The 17,539-nt window shown below is 37.7% G+C and overlaps 1 long non-coding RNA gene across 1 annotated transcript; it reads right to left on the bottom strand.

Annotated features, from left to right (window-relative positions):
* Positions 1 to 636: 636 nt before the first annotated feature.
* LOC131253518 (uncharacterized) lies at positions 637 to 14,788 on the bottom strand. The gene is made up of 3 exons (XR_009175239.1): positions 14,455 to 14,788; positions 893 to 1,121; positions 637 to 716 (listed from the first exon to the last, which is right to left on the bottom strand). It is a non-coding gene; the product is annotated as an uncharacterized LOC131253518 (long non-coding RNA).
* Positions 14,789 to 17,539: the final 2,751 nt, after the last annotated feature.

The following is a 17,539-nucleotide window of genomic DNA, read 5'->3' as shown; positions in this document are numbered from 1 at the left end:
AAATATGAACGGTCAATATCATTTCTACAAAAATAGATCAAATTAACAATATGCTCCATCTATATGTTGGGGCCCATCATGGATCGCTTATGATTCTAAAGAATCACGTTTTGATAGGAATCACAACCATATCCATCTATGGCTAACAAAAAGGATGGCTGTAGGAAATAAGGCCAAATCAAGGATGCGTTGGATCATTTAACCAGTGTAATTTTTGCAATATTGCATGAAATGTGTTCTGGACGTAATAGATAGTTCAGATCAATCGGTTGAACTGTCCAAGTGAATCAGTTCAACTAGGAGAATTATAACTGAGAGTGCCTTAATAGCACTGGAACATTTCTCAGAAAGATATAGTAAAATTAATTATATTTGAGAAGAAACATTAAAAAAAAAAAAATCGTTTTCTGGGACAAAAAACGATTTTCTTTTTTTTTTTGTTAGCTTGTTAGTACACCTACTGTCGGTTCACATTTCACTGTTAGCCACCCTCACTAGGGAATTGATACCAAGACCTCCGTGTTGAGACGAGGTATCTTTCACTCAGTCTACCACTAGAGGTATAATGGATCACTGTGTTATAAATTTTATTTTATTATTTATTTATTTATTTATTTATTTTTAATTTTTTTTTAAAAAACACGATTTTCTTTGGAAATATATCCTCTCCCGTAAATGTATGTCCTCAAGCTGACAAAGAAGCAACAACGGTCTAACTGCACTCCTTCCAGAAGCCTGACGAGCCTGCCATAGGGTGCTTACTCTTACTCGGGTGGTAGACTCTCAGGAGTTTCAACACCGGGTCAAGGGTTCGAGTACCCATAGGTGGTGAAATTCCACTATGGTGTGCGTGTGTGGGGTGTGTGTTTGTGTGTAAAAAAAAAAGCTACACTTACACTCATTCCAGAAGCCTGACGAGCCTGCCATGCATCCACATGCAAACATACGTGCTAATATAGAACACGTGTGAGATTCAAGCTTTCATTTCGGTCGGAAATAATGCATAAATCTTCGGCCTTCAAAATCATGATGCTTCTAATACAGGGCAATGTATACAGCTGATTTCCAGCGATTCATTTGTTTTATAATTGTGGCCCACCTCAGCTGTGAAAACATCAAACCTGTGAACTCAAATGGATTAAGACCTTAAGAGAGAGAGAGAGAGAGAGAGAGAGAGAGAGAGAGAGAGAGAGAGAGAGAGAGAGAACCCATGTTTGAGAGAGATGACCCACGAGAGAACTGATGTTAGAGAGAGAGAGAACCCATGTTTGAGAGAGATGACCCCCGAGAGAACTGATGTTAAAACAAAATTTTCTAGCTGTCCATTTATTTTGTTTGATGTGGCCCACTTGAGTTGCAAAAACGATGAGTATTATAAACTTAATTACATGGGAGAGTACGGTAAAAGAGAGCCCATGATCAGTGGAAGACTTGTGAGAGAAGTGATGGTTAAACATTTTTTCTAGCCGTCCACTTGACTTATTTGTTGAAAGACCAAAGTGGCAAAACGTTAGGTAAAAATAGAGCTTTTATCTTACCATATTTTAGGAACCATAAAAATGATATAGAAACTCTATGAAAGATGTTCTAGAAATGTCTATGATTGAGTAAATGGCTTTACGAAGGGAATCTAAGTATGAATATGTTAGATGCCTATGAGTTGATTGGTGAAAAGCCTATCACTTCCCCCAACCAAAAAAAAAAAAAAAAACTTATGCACAAAGAAAATATTTTGTCGCCAATGAGTAAGATATTAGGGAATTATCAAGGGATTTTGACTGTATTGACATCATTGTATGGTCAAATTCTCGAAAGAGATTCGACCTTCCAAATATTCCGAGGGTAACTTTCTGACAGGTCTTAACTTTCTGATAGGTCTTAAGAAGTTTTTTTAGACTAAATTACCCTTATCCTTGGTTTAGTAGTTGTAAGTTTTTAGAGAATAAGAAATTATATTGTATTTAATGTTGAGAAAGTGACGTGGACCGAAACCTTTTTGAGCGTGGGCAAGGCCCAACTCGTGGGGCCCACATTGATGTATATGTATAATCCATGCTGCCCATCCTTTTTGCCATGTCATTTTAGAGCTAGGATCCAAATATTAGCTTAATCCAGAGCTCGTGTGGGCCACATAATAGAAAATAATGGTGACAGTGGCATCCATTGTTGAAACTTTCCAGGCTCATTGTGATGTTTGTTAGAAGTGGACACTGCCAAAGTCAAGTCTTTTTAGGCCCATGAAGAGCTAGCCGACAAGGTGGATGGAGGGGATCACCCCATTGTGGGCCTCGACCCCTATTATTTAAAAATAATCAAGTTATTAATTACATCAACTCGATAACCACGCCATAACCCTTACCATATTACAACCACGAACCTTATTACATTATAACCACGACCCTTAACACATGACAACCTCGACCATGAATGTTGTTTATATATACTATTATTTAAAAATAATCAAATTATTAATGACTAGAACCTAACAAACCAAACCCTCAAGGGTCGAGGTTGTCATGTATTGAGAGTCGAGGTGGGGTTGGGGTTATAAGGTTCCTATCATTAATAACTTGATTATCTTTAAATAATAGTATGTAGAAACAACATTCATGGTCGAAGTTGTCATATTATAAAGATTGGTGTAGTGGTTGTAATGTGGTAAGGGTCATGATTGTAAGGGTTGGTAAGGGTCGTGGTTGTAATGTGGTAAAGGCCGTGGTTATAATGTGGTAAGGGTTATGGGTTGTGGTTGTAATGTTGATGTAATTAATAACTTGATTATTCTTAAATAATAGGAATTGAGGCCCACAATGGGGTGATCCCTTCTATCCACCTTGTCGGCCAACTCGCCATGGGCCTAAAAAGTCTTGACTTGGGCAGTGTCCACTTCTAACAAATATCACAGTGAGCCTGGAAAGTTTCAAAAGTGGGTGTCACTATCACCATTATTTTCTATTATGTGACCCACACGAGCTCTGGATCAGGCTGATATTTGGGCCCTTGCCCTAAAATGACATGGCAAAAAGAATGGACGGCATGGATTATACACATACATTAATGTGGGCCCCATGAGTTGGGCCTTGGTCATGCTAAAAAAGGCTTCCCTCCACGTCACTTTCTTAGCATTAAATATGACGTAAATTCTTATTCACTCAAAAAATATACAACTACTGAACCAAGGACAAGGGCAATTTAATCTAAAAAAAAACTTCTCAAGACCTATCAGAAGGATACCCTCGAAATATTTGGAAGGTTAATCTCTTTCAAGAATTTGACCATACAACGATGCTAGTACAGTCAAAATTCCAATTATCAATATGAAGGATTATAATTATTGATATGGGCATTCTTTCATATAAAAAAACGTCTTTTGTTACAATAGAACAAGAAGTGATGTGGATTATTTAAGAATATTCAAAGTCAATTTGCTTTATAAACAGAAAATATCAATGAATTTTTATGAAATGGTTTTAAGATTATTGAAATGATTAACCCTACAGATAAACCATTTACATGAAAATATAAACTATTTTTTAGATTTGTACAAATTAGTGATAAATGCAATTTATTCGATTAGTATAGCCTAGTTCAGAATACTCCCATTGTTTCTTTTATAGGAGTCTGTTTATTCTTATATATATATATATATATATATATATATATATATATATATTAGGCTTAATTAATTTATTTGTTAAAATAAATTCCAAGAGACTTTTCTTGGACTGAATAATAAATATTATAATTGGTCATATATTGGTGATCAATGTAGATGTCTTTTATACAACATTTTTAACTAAGGGTATAAGAGGCTGTGATTCGGCATTACAAGAATAGAATCATGCTTTATAACATTTAAACCTACGACATGAGGTTTTAGAGACCTTTGTTTTGCCAAATTGAACTAAAATAGAGTTAGAAAATGCATAATATTCCTCGATGTCATCATTGCTACTTCTCTAGAGAAACTTGTACAAAAATGTGTATGAACATTTTGTAATAAGAAATGTCCATGTTCTCCTCTATTATATGGTGAAGCTTAGTTTCCAAATGATTCAAACTATACTCTCTCTCATAACATGGTCTATATAAGAGAGAACACAAGTACAAAGCGAAGGCCATTCTTTTGAATAATTCTTATATGAAAATTTCTTGTATAGTGGAAGAGTGAGAGAGATGGGTGAGCATTATGTTTCTGATTTCTCTTATTTTAGTAAAGGAAAAAGCTCTATGTTATGTAAGAACTCTATAAGGTAGGCCTTATTGAGCAACGGTCTATATTTTCCTGATAGTTGGACTGTATGAGCGGGTAAACCAGTGGGCCCCACTTTAGTGTGATTCACGCAGAGTATTTGCGTAAGAATGCATAAGGGGTTGGAGTGCTATAGCTTGATACGCAGAACTATTTATGTTTGACTAGGATAAGACAATGTGGAGCTATGTGAGAGAGTTGTGATAGGTTTCAAACTCTCATCCCCACATAATCTATATAAAGTAGCTGGGTCCCCGATCCTACACCATCACAGAAACGCAATTCCCATCTATTGTTCTGTAAAGGGGTGTGAAGGAGAGGAAAACCCCAACATTATATTTCTGGTATTTTGCTTATTCATTGATGACGTCTCAGTTAGGTAAGCCATTTAAACCCTTCGATCTCTATGTCCTATGCACAGCTAGATCTCTGGGATTTTTGCATTAAAATAAAATAACAGTTGGTATCAGAGCTATCTGTGCATAGACACGGATGATCGGAATCATCTATTGCATATTCAAATTCAAAGAAATTAGGGCTTTCCAATTCGAAACCCATATCAGAATTAGGGCTTTCCAATTCGAAACCCATATTAGGAAGTTAGGGTTTTCCAATTCGAAGCCCATATCGAAATTTTTTTCCCATATGAGTAATTAGGGATTTCGAATCCAGATCCCAAAATCCAGATCAATTAGGGATTTCAGAATCTAGATCCCCAAATTTAGATCAATTGGGGATTTTAGAATCTAGATCCCCAAATCCAGATGATAGTTAGGGTTTTCGATATCCCAAATCAGAACTTAGGAATTTTTCGAATCCCTGAATATATCATATCTAATATTGAGGGGATTCCAGTTCAAAATCCCTCCATCAATCATTAGGGATTTCTGACTTCGAATCCCAAATCCAGGATAGGAGATTTCTGATCTCAGTTTGGGATTGGGATTTTACATCCTTACCTTGTCTTCCATGGGGACATACTTGGATACCTAGTCCATCACTAACATCCTTCGTTTACAGCCAAACGTGATTGGCCGCGAATCCTTCATAAGGGATGGCTGCACTTTCTTGATCGGCACCGTGGACGATGTTGGAAGCTAGTCCTTCGACTAACTGAGAGTGCCTCTACAGTGGCTGGGGATTTCATCTCCCTATCTTCAGCTGCTGCAAGAATGGTTGCCTTCACTCTCTCTCTCTCTCTCTCTCTCTCTCTCTCTCTCTCTCTTAGGGTGTGTATTAGGTCGAATACCTAATCTTATACTGTTGGGACTGTAGGAACCGATTCTAGTTCATTCGGGTCCGCACTCTGGACCCGTGAATGGAATCCTCCTATATCCCTGCTGTTGGGCCTAACACTTATACTGGGCCCATTACATGATCCTAATCCACTTGAATCCCATTGATGGGCCTGACACTCGCACTGGGCCCATCACTAATAAGATCCATTTTCTCCCATCACCAGTGGGCCTCATAAGTAGATAGTTGTGTTCATCTTTTGGACCTCATATAGTTCACATTCAATTCAGATCATATGTAGGCCCACATCTGATCTATACGTTTAGTTCACGATGAGCACTTCATCTGGTTCATATGCTAGATAGACTATAAAGAGAATAAATCTTCAATCATGTGGATCATTTGTATTGAGTCTAAACTTTCTTAAAGACTCTAATGCAAGGATCTATCCAACCACATGAATTATCCCATGCTAACTGTCTATCTTTAGAGCCATAATTATAATGCTCATTAATGGTGAACATATCATACAGAGTATTGATTCATCCAAATTATGAGCCCATTACCCATACTCTAGGAGTCGGTGTATACTGTTAGAATATACAATGTGAAACCTACCTATATGTTTTCCTTTAAAGTTCTTTAATTTCAAACTGTAAATACCAACCGCCTTATGGGGCTGCATCATACTAATTTAGATATAATCCATTGAGAGGCAGGATTATAATCGCGATTCTAATTTTATATTCATAGAATTGGATAAAGTTGTGTTAGCCACCATAGTGACCTCAATCAATGAAAATTTTACAGGTACAAACTTGTGTCATTGGGATAAGGAGGATCGCATGCAGTTGTGTTCACGTTTCATGCATACGGTAATAAAAACACAAACGATTATCGTTTGGTAGGGACATGAACGGGTGGATTAAATGGTGCTGGTAATGTAAAGTTGAAAGACTTATACCCACATGTATTGAGTGTTTCAGATTTACTTAATCGACATTTCTTAACTTCATGTTTAGGAGGATCATTGATATATTATTATTACCTCCCATAGTACGAATGATGATGATGTATTAGATCCTCACTAGGATGTGATGGTTGGGCCCATCTTCATCTTGGATGATTCAGTTGATGCCTCCCTTAGCAACTGAATTGATTAATTTTGCTCAATATTTGTTTATATTCATGAATTATTTTATAAAATAATGAACTAATGTGAGTATATATATCTCTTCCATTTCAGTCTCAATTCCAACTAGCACGCACCACATCCCTGCCCTAAATGGATCCAATTATGCTCATTGGAAGGAATCCATTGAAGTTGTCTTGGGTTGCCTACAATTAGACCTTGCTCTGATAATACCAGAACCATCAGAACCATCTGATGATGCCCCTGAACTAGAGATTAATCATTACGAGGTATGGTTTAGATTAAATAATACATGCTTAAAAATCATAAAGTATTCGATTTCTGAGTCTATGAGAGGTGTCATGCCTATAGTAGATAAGGCCAAAGCTTTCCTGACTGAAATGGAAAATTGATTCAAGAAATCAGTTAAAACTGAAGTGGGTGTTTTTTTGAATAAATTAACTCGCTCATCTTACGATGGAAAATGAAATATCTATAAATACATTATAAAGCAGATCGAAGTTGTATCTAAGATCCGCTCTCTAGGCCTCGTATTTACTGATGATCAACTGATTTACTTAATCATGAACAACCTACCTCCCCAATACGGTACGTTCTTGGTGAACTACAACACTCTGAAAGACATGTGGACATTGGATGAACTGATCTCTCAGTGCGTTTAAGAAGAAGACAAGATCAGACAGTTGGGCAAAGTACAAAATATTAATATGGTGACCTCATGACATGGGCATGAGTATGGGCATAAAGGTAAATGGAAAAGAAACCAAGGTTCTAATAATGAATCCTCTAGTCCTCCATCAGAAAACCATGAGAATCAATCAGGAAATGGATCGAACCGCAAGCGGGCTAAAGGTAATAATTGTTTCTTTTGCAAAAATGTGGGCCATCTAAAGAAAGATTATGAAAAGTATAAGAAATGTCTTATAAAGAAATGTAATAATTCTGTTCTTGTCTATTTTGAATCTAATCTGACCGATCTGTCGGTGGATTCCTGGTGGATAGATTTAGGAACTACTATTCACATATGCACTTCTATGCAGGAATTACAACAGGCCAGGCCACCAACTAATGCAGAATACTCAGTATACGTAGGCAATGATGTCAAGGTAGACGTGGAGGCAATTAGAGTCTATAAGCTTAAGTTCGAGTCTGGTTATTTTTTAGATTTAGTAGATACATTTTGTGTACTTTCTATAAGGTGTAATTTATTTTCAATTTTTCGTTTGGATAAGTTGGGATATTCATTTCAATTTGAGAATAAAGGTTTTAGTATTTACTTTAATTTAATTAAAGTTGGAACCGGCTCTATGGTGAACGACTTATACCAGTTGATTGCCTCACACGTCTATAATGTTAATATCTTGCATGGAAATAAAGTAGGATCTAAGCGAAGGCTAGACTATGAGAATTCCATCATGTTACAGGACAGGCGACTTTATCATATATCTCATGAGAGATTGGACAGGCTTGTGCAAGAAGGAATTCTCCGTTCTCTAGACTCCTCTGACTATAAAGTATGCATTGATTGCATAAAAGGAAAACAGACCAGAACTAGAAAAAAATGTGCAATAAGGAGTGTGGGTCTCTTAGAGGTAATACATACAGACATTTGTGGACTATTCCCTGCAGCTTCATAGAGTGAACATAAATATTTTATTACCTTTATAGATGACTACTCTCGTTTCGAGTACCTCTACTTTATCAATAAGAAATCAAATGCTCTGGATGCCTTTAAAATCTATAAGGCCGAAGTTGAAAATCAACTCGATTAAAGGATTAAAGTTGTCAGATCTAATCGTGATGGTGAATACTACGAAAGATATGACGAATCAGGACGCAATCCACGGCCATTCGCTGGATACCTACAGGATTGTGGCATTGTCGCCCAGTACACTATGCTTAGTACTCCAAAGTAGAATGGCGTGGCTGAAAGGCGTAATCGCACCCTTATGGATATGGTGCGAAGCATGGTTAACAATTCAATATTGTTAGAATCTCTGTGAGGTGATGCAATTAAAACTGCAGTTCATATTCTTAACAAGGTCCCCAGCAAGGCAGTAAGTAAAACCTTTTTTGAGCTATGGAATGGGAGAATACTAAGTCTCCGATACCTACACGTTTAGGGATGTCTTGTTGAGGCCAAAATTTACAACCCGCATGAAAGGAAGCTTGATCCTAAAACTATAAGCTGTTTCTTTATTGGATATCCAAAAAGGTCAAAATTTTTTCAATTATACTGTCCTTCCCTCTCTATTAGGATTGTTGAGACTGGGAATGCCAGATTCATTGAAGACACTGAAAATAGTGGGAGACAAACATAAGAAAATTTGTATTTGATGAAGAAAGGACTGTGACTCCGGTTATAGTCACTCAAGATCATGTGGATATAAATGCTACGGTTGACCCTGCAATCACTGTAAAACATCATGATGAGCGTCCAGTACAACCTATTTGTGAGGAAAATAAAAATCGCACCCTAGAGGCTGAACCATTAAGAAGATCCAAAAGAAAGAGAAGACTGTAAATCGAAACGATTACATCGTATACTTACAGGAGCATGATTTTGACATAGGAGTGGAAAAAGATCCTGAATCTTTTACACAAGTCAAACAAAGTCCAAATCATTCTTATTGGTTTGATGCCATGAAAGATGAATTAAAATCCATAAGGGATAATAAAGTATGAGATCTTATTGAGTTATCCAATAGAATAAGGCCGATTGGTTGTAGATGAATATTTAAAACTAAGTGGGACTCCAAGGGTCATGTTGAAAGATATAAAGCTAGACTTGTTGCCAAAGATTTTAACCAGCGTGAGGGCATTGACTTTAAGGAGATTTTCTCACTGCTGTCTAAGAAAGACTCATTCAAAATTATAATAAATCTTGTAACTCATAAGGACTTAGAGTTACATCAGATGGATGTAAAGATTGCATTTCTCAATGAAAATCTGAATGAGAATGTATACATATTACAACCTGAAGGTTTTGTAGCTAATGACTCAAAACATTTAGTTTGCAAACTAAAGAAATCTATCTATGGGTTGAAACAGGCATTGCGACAGTGGTACCTAAAGTTTCATGAAGTAATTACCTCATATGGTTTTGTAGAAAACACTGCAGATAAATGTATCTACATTAAAATCAGTGAGAGTAAGTTTGTTATGATGATTTTGTATGTTGATGACATTTTGTTAGCTAGCAGTACTGATATCAGGATATTGAGCGACATCAAAAAATTCTTATCTTAAATATTTGAAATGAAAGATTTTGGTGACACCTCTTATGTCGTCGGCATTGAGATTTGTCATAACAGATCACTTGGACTGCTTAGCCTATTATAGAGGGCCTATATTATTAGGGTACTCGAAAGGTATAATATGCAAAATTGTGCTTCCGGACAGTCGTCCATTGTGAAGGGCGACAAATTTGACCTATTTCAGTGTCTAAAGAATGATTTAGAAAAGAATTAAATGAAGAAATTTCCTTACGCATTAGTAATATAGAGCATCATGTATGCTCAAGTCTATATGCGATCGGATATTACTTTTGTCATTGGAATGTTGGGGAGGTACCTATCTAATCCAGGAATCTAACGTTGGATAGCTGAAAAGAAAGTTTTACGGTATCTACAGAGAATGAAGGATTTCAGACTCACATACAGAAGATCTAATCAATTGGAGTTAATTAGATATTCAGACCCAGATTCTGCAAGCTGCGTTCATAGTAAGAAGTCCACCTCAGGATACATCTTCATAATGGTTGGAGGAGCTGTCTTGAAAATGCGTAAAATAGTTTACCACAGCCTCTTCCATCATGGAAGCCGAATTTATTGCCTGTCACGAAGCATTTAATCAAGCATTATAGTTATAAAGTTTCTTCTCAAGTTTGTGGGTGCTGGATCATATCCCGAAACCATTGGGAATATTTTGTGATAATTCAGCTGTTATTTCATTCTCTAGTAACAACAAGCATTCATCAAGGTCGAGGTATATCAACATTAAATATCTTATTGTAAAAGAAAGAGTTCAAAATCATCAAGTGTCCGTGGAGTTCATTGGCACTAAGCAGATGATTGCAGATCCACTCATTAAAGAGCTCCCTATTACGTCATTTCAAGAGCATGTGACATCCATGGGAGTCATTGATCCCACAAATGTTTTTAGTTAGTGGGAGTTGAGCGTACTTTGATTTTCACAGACATTTAGAGATCTCATTTTATACAGTTTTGATGATTTTGATCTAAAGTTTTATTTCTGCTTCTCACTTAGTATGTGTAATCTAATTTCAGTAAGTAGAACAACAGTCATGTCTCGTTGGAGACATTTGAAAGCTTCAAGACCTCTTAAGGATAGATACAAATCATCACACTGCACTTTCTAGTTCCAGATCTATGTTATCAAGATTGTTGGTATTTGTGACCATGCTTAGCCTTACTTCGCCTAGATTAAATGTTGTGATGACTACCGCGATTCGATGCTAATAGTCTTGATGGATGAGATTAAATAGTATTACTTGTATTATCCAACAGTTGCATTGGTCAATCATTTGGATGTTTTCTTAAAATCAAAACTAATTTTTTAAAAGAATTTTCTATAGATAAACCATTGACATTGTTCAATATGGCCCAAGTGAGAGAATGTAAGAGCTTTATAAGGTGGGCCTTATTGAGCAACGGTCTAGATTGTCCTGATAGTTGGATTGTGTAATTGGGTAAACCAGTGGACCCCACTTCAGTGTGATTCACGTAGAGTATCTGCGTAAGAATGCATAACGGGTTGGAGTGTTATAGCTTGATACGCAGAGCTATTTGTGTTTGACTACGATAAGACAGTGTGGAGTCGTGGGAGAGAGTTGTGATTGGTTTCAAACTCTCATCCCCACATAATCTATATAAGCGATCCTACACCATCGCAGAAACACAAGTCCCATCTATTGTTCTGCAAGGGGTGTGAAGGACAGGAAGACCTTAGCATTATATTTCTGGTATTCTGCTTATTCGTCTATGTGGTCTCAGTTAGGTAAGCCATCTAAACCCTTTGATCTCTATGTCCTATGCACAGGTAGATCTATGGGATTTTCGCATTAAGATAAAATAACATGTTATTGTGTCATGAATGTAAATATATTGCCAAATATGTACTTCTTATCTCTTATTTTTATTTTCCATCAGCTATTTTGTTTAACTCTTTTCTTTTTTAGTTTTTCTTTGTCTATATCAATCTTTTTCTTTAACAAACCCACGTGAGGACCCATGACAGACAACTGACAATTAAAACAAATTTAAAACAAATTTTCTAGCTGCCCATTTGTTTTGTTTGTTTTGACCCACTTGATTTGCAAAAATCATTAGTGCTATGGACCTACACCAGAGAAGACCGTAAGAGAGAGAACCCACGTGTGAGAAAGGGCACCCATTAGAGACAACTGATGGTTAAACAAACTACTTAGCAGTACATTTGTTTTACTTGTTTTGGCCCATCTAAGCTTTGAAAACTATAAAAACTATGGACCCAATATGAGAGAGCACCACAAGAGAGAAACACATGTATGAGAGAACTGATGGTTAAAAGAATTTCTTCTAGCTGCCCAATTATTTTGTTTGTCGCCCACTTGAATCGCAGAAACCACACAGATACTCTGGACCCATAATCAGAGAGAGGACCGTTAGAAGAGAGCACATGTGTGGAGACAGCAATTCTGAGAGACAACTGATGGTTAAAACAACGTTTTCTAGCCGTCCATTTATTTCGTTTGTTCTGGCCTACTAAGGCATGAAAAGTACACACACACACACACACACACACACACACACACACACATATATATATATATATATATATATAAGAGAGGACAGCAAGAAAGGAGAGAAAGGATATGGATGCATATAAGAGAGAGAGAGAGAGAGAGAGAGAGAGAGAGAGAGAGAGAGAGAGAGAGAGAGAGAGAGAGAGAGAGAGAGAGAGAGATATGATCTGACCTAGCTAGTGCTACCATAGTAGGTAGTTGAGACATCTTTTTCTGGTAGATGGCTTAGTCCTAGATTTTAAGCCTAATTCAGCTGATGTACTGGTTTCAGATTGCCTGAATTGAATGGACGTGTAATAGTAAAAATGATCACTGGCGTATATAGAAGAATGTAGAAAGAAAATTACACACTAAAGACTAATTAGAGAAACTACGTACAATCATATCTCATATGCCACATTTACAAAAGGCCTAGTTTGTAAACTTGGACTCGGCTCTGAACTTGGTGAGTCATTGGGTGAGGTTGAACCAGGATTCAGTATGGGTCGACCGACAGGGTACAAAACTAATATTTTCTTATAAAATGTATGAAAAATTAAAAATTTATGAAAAACTGTCAAAAATAAAAAATAAAAGAAAGTACCGTCTCTTTCCTTTTCTCCTTTTGCTTCTTCTCCTCTTTCTTTCCTTCTTATTGTGTGAAGATGTTCGGATGATTCAAGCATCCACTTTAGCTTACGAACCATAGTCCTAAATAAATCTAGTAATATCTATATTGGCTATCTTCAATGCCCATTGCTGAATTGAAAAGCCGCTCGCTCGGATTTTAGCAAATCATAATGGCTACACATCTTGGTTGCAATAGTATCTGAATTGGCAATCTTCAGGCGTTGCTGGGAAAGTTGGAAGGCCACATGTCGTAAATTCAATCCCAACTCACCCTTACAGATGCTAACAATGATGTTGATCGCAGGCAATGAAAACTTAGTGATTTGAGTGGGCCACTCTGTGGATTGCCTATAAGAGTAAAATTGAAGCGATCCGACAACTCCAACCATCTAGCTGTGAGTTTCAATGGTTAAATGTGCAACACAGATCTACCCATTCCATCTGCAAGTCACTTACCACATGGTTAAGACCTACCATATCCCTCTATTTTTATGATATGCCCCATCCATGTGATGGTCTGTTAACACAAGTTCCAATCACTACATGTTTTCCACATGCGCTATGAGGAGGCTCCTGCATGGAAGTTTGAAAACATGGCTAATCTCCAATTCTTTAAAAGTAAAATTACCAATAAAATATTAGAAAATGTAAAGGATAGAAAAACACTTTTGATAATTAAAAATTAAGTAATAGATTATCAACATGACACACACAAGCATATATATAATCCAAAGCCTTTTATATAAGTAACATATAGTGATCCACCAAGCTAAAAATTACAGTGATCCACCATGAGTATACATATATATGCATATTGATTGACTACCATCATCATTATCTAAACTTTACCCAACTAATCGTACATATACAGATTATGAAGAAAATCAATAAATGACTAATTACATAAATAAGGGTGTAATTATATATGGATTGCTTGGCCTTTTTAGTAACTTATATATGTACGCATTTACACCCAGATCCATAGCTCAAGTGGTAGACTGAGTAAAAGATACCTCATTTCAACGCTGAGGTCTTGGTATCGATTCCCTAGAGGGAGTGGCTAACAATGAAGTGTGAGCTGACAGTGGCTGTACTAACAAGCTTACAAATAAATAAAAAATAAAAAAACAAAAAAACAAACAACTTATGCGCTCATTTTTCCATGAAGGATAGGTGTGGCCTCCTTTTTTCTCTTTTTTTCTTTGCTGGCGTTTTCCTGAGACGAGGTAAAGAGCTTTTTTCTGATCAAAGTTACAGTTGATGTGCCCACACCTTCTAAAAAGAAAAGAAATACATATATAAATCAGACTGCTAAAATACCGTCCAACCAATAAATCATAATCCTGTGACAGCTGCGGTATGAAAAAAATCGAGATCTGGGTATCAATCCCAACTTACCCAAAAAGCAAAATAGAAAAGAGATTACTTGATGATCATCGCAGCGACCGCAAAGTTGAGACCGTTGATTCTGCCCATCAACGGCAAGATTATCTGATCTTTGTTTTGACCACATAGCTGATTCAGAATGAGGTAGGGTGGGCATGATGGAGAAGATGGGCACATGAATAACATACTAACCTTTGAGTTCTGTAACAGATGAGTTAGGAAGTAATGCACGTGCCCTGCTTCTCCATCTTGCACACACCCTACCTTTGGTGTCCGTAAGATCAACAGCCACAGCTGAATGGAGAGAGGCCATGACCCTTCATTTTAAGGTAGAATATCAACACCTATCCCATTTTACATGTTTTTTCTATAGGAAAGTAGGCAAACGGGTGGTGGTGGGGACCAGTGTATTAGGGCCACTATACCGTGTTAACAAGTAATAGAGTGTCACTTTCATTAGAGTGTGAAGAAAGTAACTGAAACCCTAATTATTTTTTTTCTTTGTCGTATAGTGACAGTTTTCCACATTATTCAAAATAGTGGCGGTTGGACACGTGTTGTGTGCTCAACGGGCCCTTTTGGGTTATCGGGCACTGATTGGATGATCTTAGCCGTTCGATCTGACTGACAATGGTTGGACAGTTAGGATCATTCAGCCACTGTGGGTTCCCGTGGCATGATCCATCCATAACGTGGGCCATGATTGGAATGTGTCATGAATGGTGAACGATGGACGATTCACCATCACTTGAAAGTTGGTGGTGAACTATTACGGTAGTCAAGTCCCTTTTGAGGAGGATCTTGATTGTGGCGGAAATGCTCGTCTATCGTGTTACATGATAATAATGAAAAAAAAAAAAAGAAAGAAGAAAAAAACCATAGAAACAAGATCTGATCGGGGCCCACGTAGATTCCATGTGGACCGTTCGTTTTCCGTGCGTTGTATCTTTCTTTAGCAATGGAAAGATGCCATGGAGTGGACAGAAAGTAAACCAAGCCACCATGCCATAGCAGGTAGATACCACGAAGTCATCTACACCAGATAATACGTGGAGTTTGATGATGTGTCGCGACGGATATTGACTGCTGTACGACACTGAAATGAAGAATGGTAATTCAAGATGGCCCAGCTTTAAGCGCTTGCATCGCACGTGTCAATGTGGCGAATTTGTGCTGGATCGCACTTATGTTGGTCTCCATCGTGGAGACAACGTACGTCCGTTAATATGCTGGACCACACGTACCAGATGTGTAAGATCATGACCCAATGGATGGCTTACGTTCAACGTGAATGTGTCGGCCCGTGAATGAGTAGGTCACGTGAAATTTTGGACAGGTCACATGGATGGAGGGGACCGTCGGATGGACATCCTGGATCCTGCACACATGTGCCACGTGGGCGTTTGGTGCCTTTGTATTTGGCGCTTGAAGATGTGGGCAGAGATATGGGAACCGATGGATGATTCCGTGGCCCGAACGCTATGCCCACGTCATTCGGGTATTATACAACGCTCGGGCCGAAAGATATGCTCGACCTTTCAGTTTGTATAAGTGGGCCCAATGGTTCAGTGATCTTGAACGTTGGTATGATGGGCCACAGATTCGATGGCCCACCCATAAAAAATGTCCTTCAGATGGAAGCGGATCGGGTACTGAGTTACTCAGTACGCTAAGCGTACTGAGTAAACTCTGTGGGGTCCATCGTGATTTATGTGTTTTATCCACTCTGTCCATCCATTTTAACAGATATTTTTAGGGCTTGCACCTACAAATTAAGTATATAAAAACCTCAAGTGGACCACACCATAGGAAACAGTGAATTGAACATCTACCGTTGAAAATTTCCTGGGGGGAACAAAAGTTTTGGATCAAGCTTGTATTTGTGTTTTCCCTTCATTCATGTCTGTGTGATCTTACGAACAGGTTGGATGAGAAATAAACATCACTGTGGGCCCTAGAAAGGTTTCAACGGTGGAAGTCATTATTCCAATTGTCTCCAATGGTATGGTCCACTTGATCTTTGGGTATGCTTAAATTTTCTTCTCAACCCCTAAAATAAGATGGAAAAACGGATGGACGGCGTGGATAGACAAGATACATTTACGGTGGGCCCAACAGAGTTTACTCAGTACGATAAGAGGTATTGAGTAACTCAGTGGGCAATCCGATTTCCCTTCAGATACGAATATCCTGAGTCCGGATCCTTTGTTTGCTTCAAACAGGAAAATCATGGTTGTTGCAACCCAATTGGACTCTATTATTATCCACTACATTTAATACAGACCAATTACCATTTAAGAAAGCAGGAAAGTACACAAACAGAGGATCCTTATTCGAAGATCTTAGCTGTATAATATATGGCCTCCAATAACCATTTAAGAAAGCTGGAAGGTACACAAACAGTGTATGGCCTTTTATTTGTCCGAGGACCTTGTTCGAAGATCCTAGCTGTATAATTAATATATGGCCTTTTATTTGTCCGAGGAAGCCGTATATAATATGAAGATCCTATCTGTATAATATATGGCTATTTTTGGCCTCATATCATAAATAGAGCTTACAAAACGAATGGACGGGTAGATTTCTCACAAACATCACGGTGGGCTCCACTTGGGAACTTTCCTGAGAAAGGCTTTCTCAGGAAATCCGCGTGGGAAAGCCTTGGGCATGAAGTTTCTGCGCTGGAAACTTAGGTGGGGCCCACTGTGATGTTTGTTAGAAATCCACTCCGTTCATCCATTTTTTTAAGCTCATTTTATGATTTTATACCATAAGTAAGGAGGATCCAAGCCTCAAGTGGGCCGCACTAAAGGAAAAGGTGGGTAGGAAAATTCATACCGTTGAAACCTTCCTGGGTCGACAGTGATGTTTGCATGCCATCCATACTGTTCATAATGTTATTCCTACTGGGATGAACTTAAAACATAGATATTAGCCTGATTCAAAACTTTTGTAGCCCTGTGAATATTTCAACAATGGACGTTCAATCCTCACATTTTCAGCCTACTTAAGTATTGTATACGGCTCATTTTTGGTCTCGTATCATAAAATGAGCTCACAAAACGGATGGACCGGTAGATTTCTCACAAACATCACG

This window comes from Magnolia sinica, chromosome 8 (genome assembly GCF_029962835.1).
Source record: "Magnolia sinica isolate HGM2019 chromosome 8, MsV1, whole genome shotgun sequence".
In the NCBI taxonomy this organism is placed as follows: domain Eukaryota; kingdom Viridiplantae; phylum Streptophyta; class Magnoliopsida; order Magnoliales; family Magnoliaceae; genus Magnolia; species Magnolia sinica.
The sequence above is the reverse complement of the archived record's forward strand: the minus strand, read 5'-3'. Positions and strand labels throughout refer to the sequence as shown.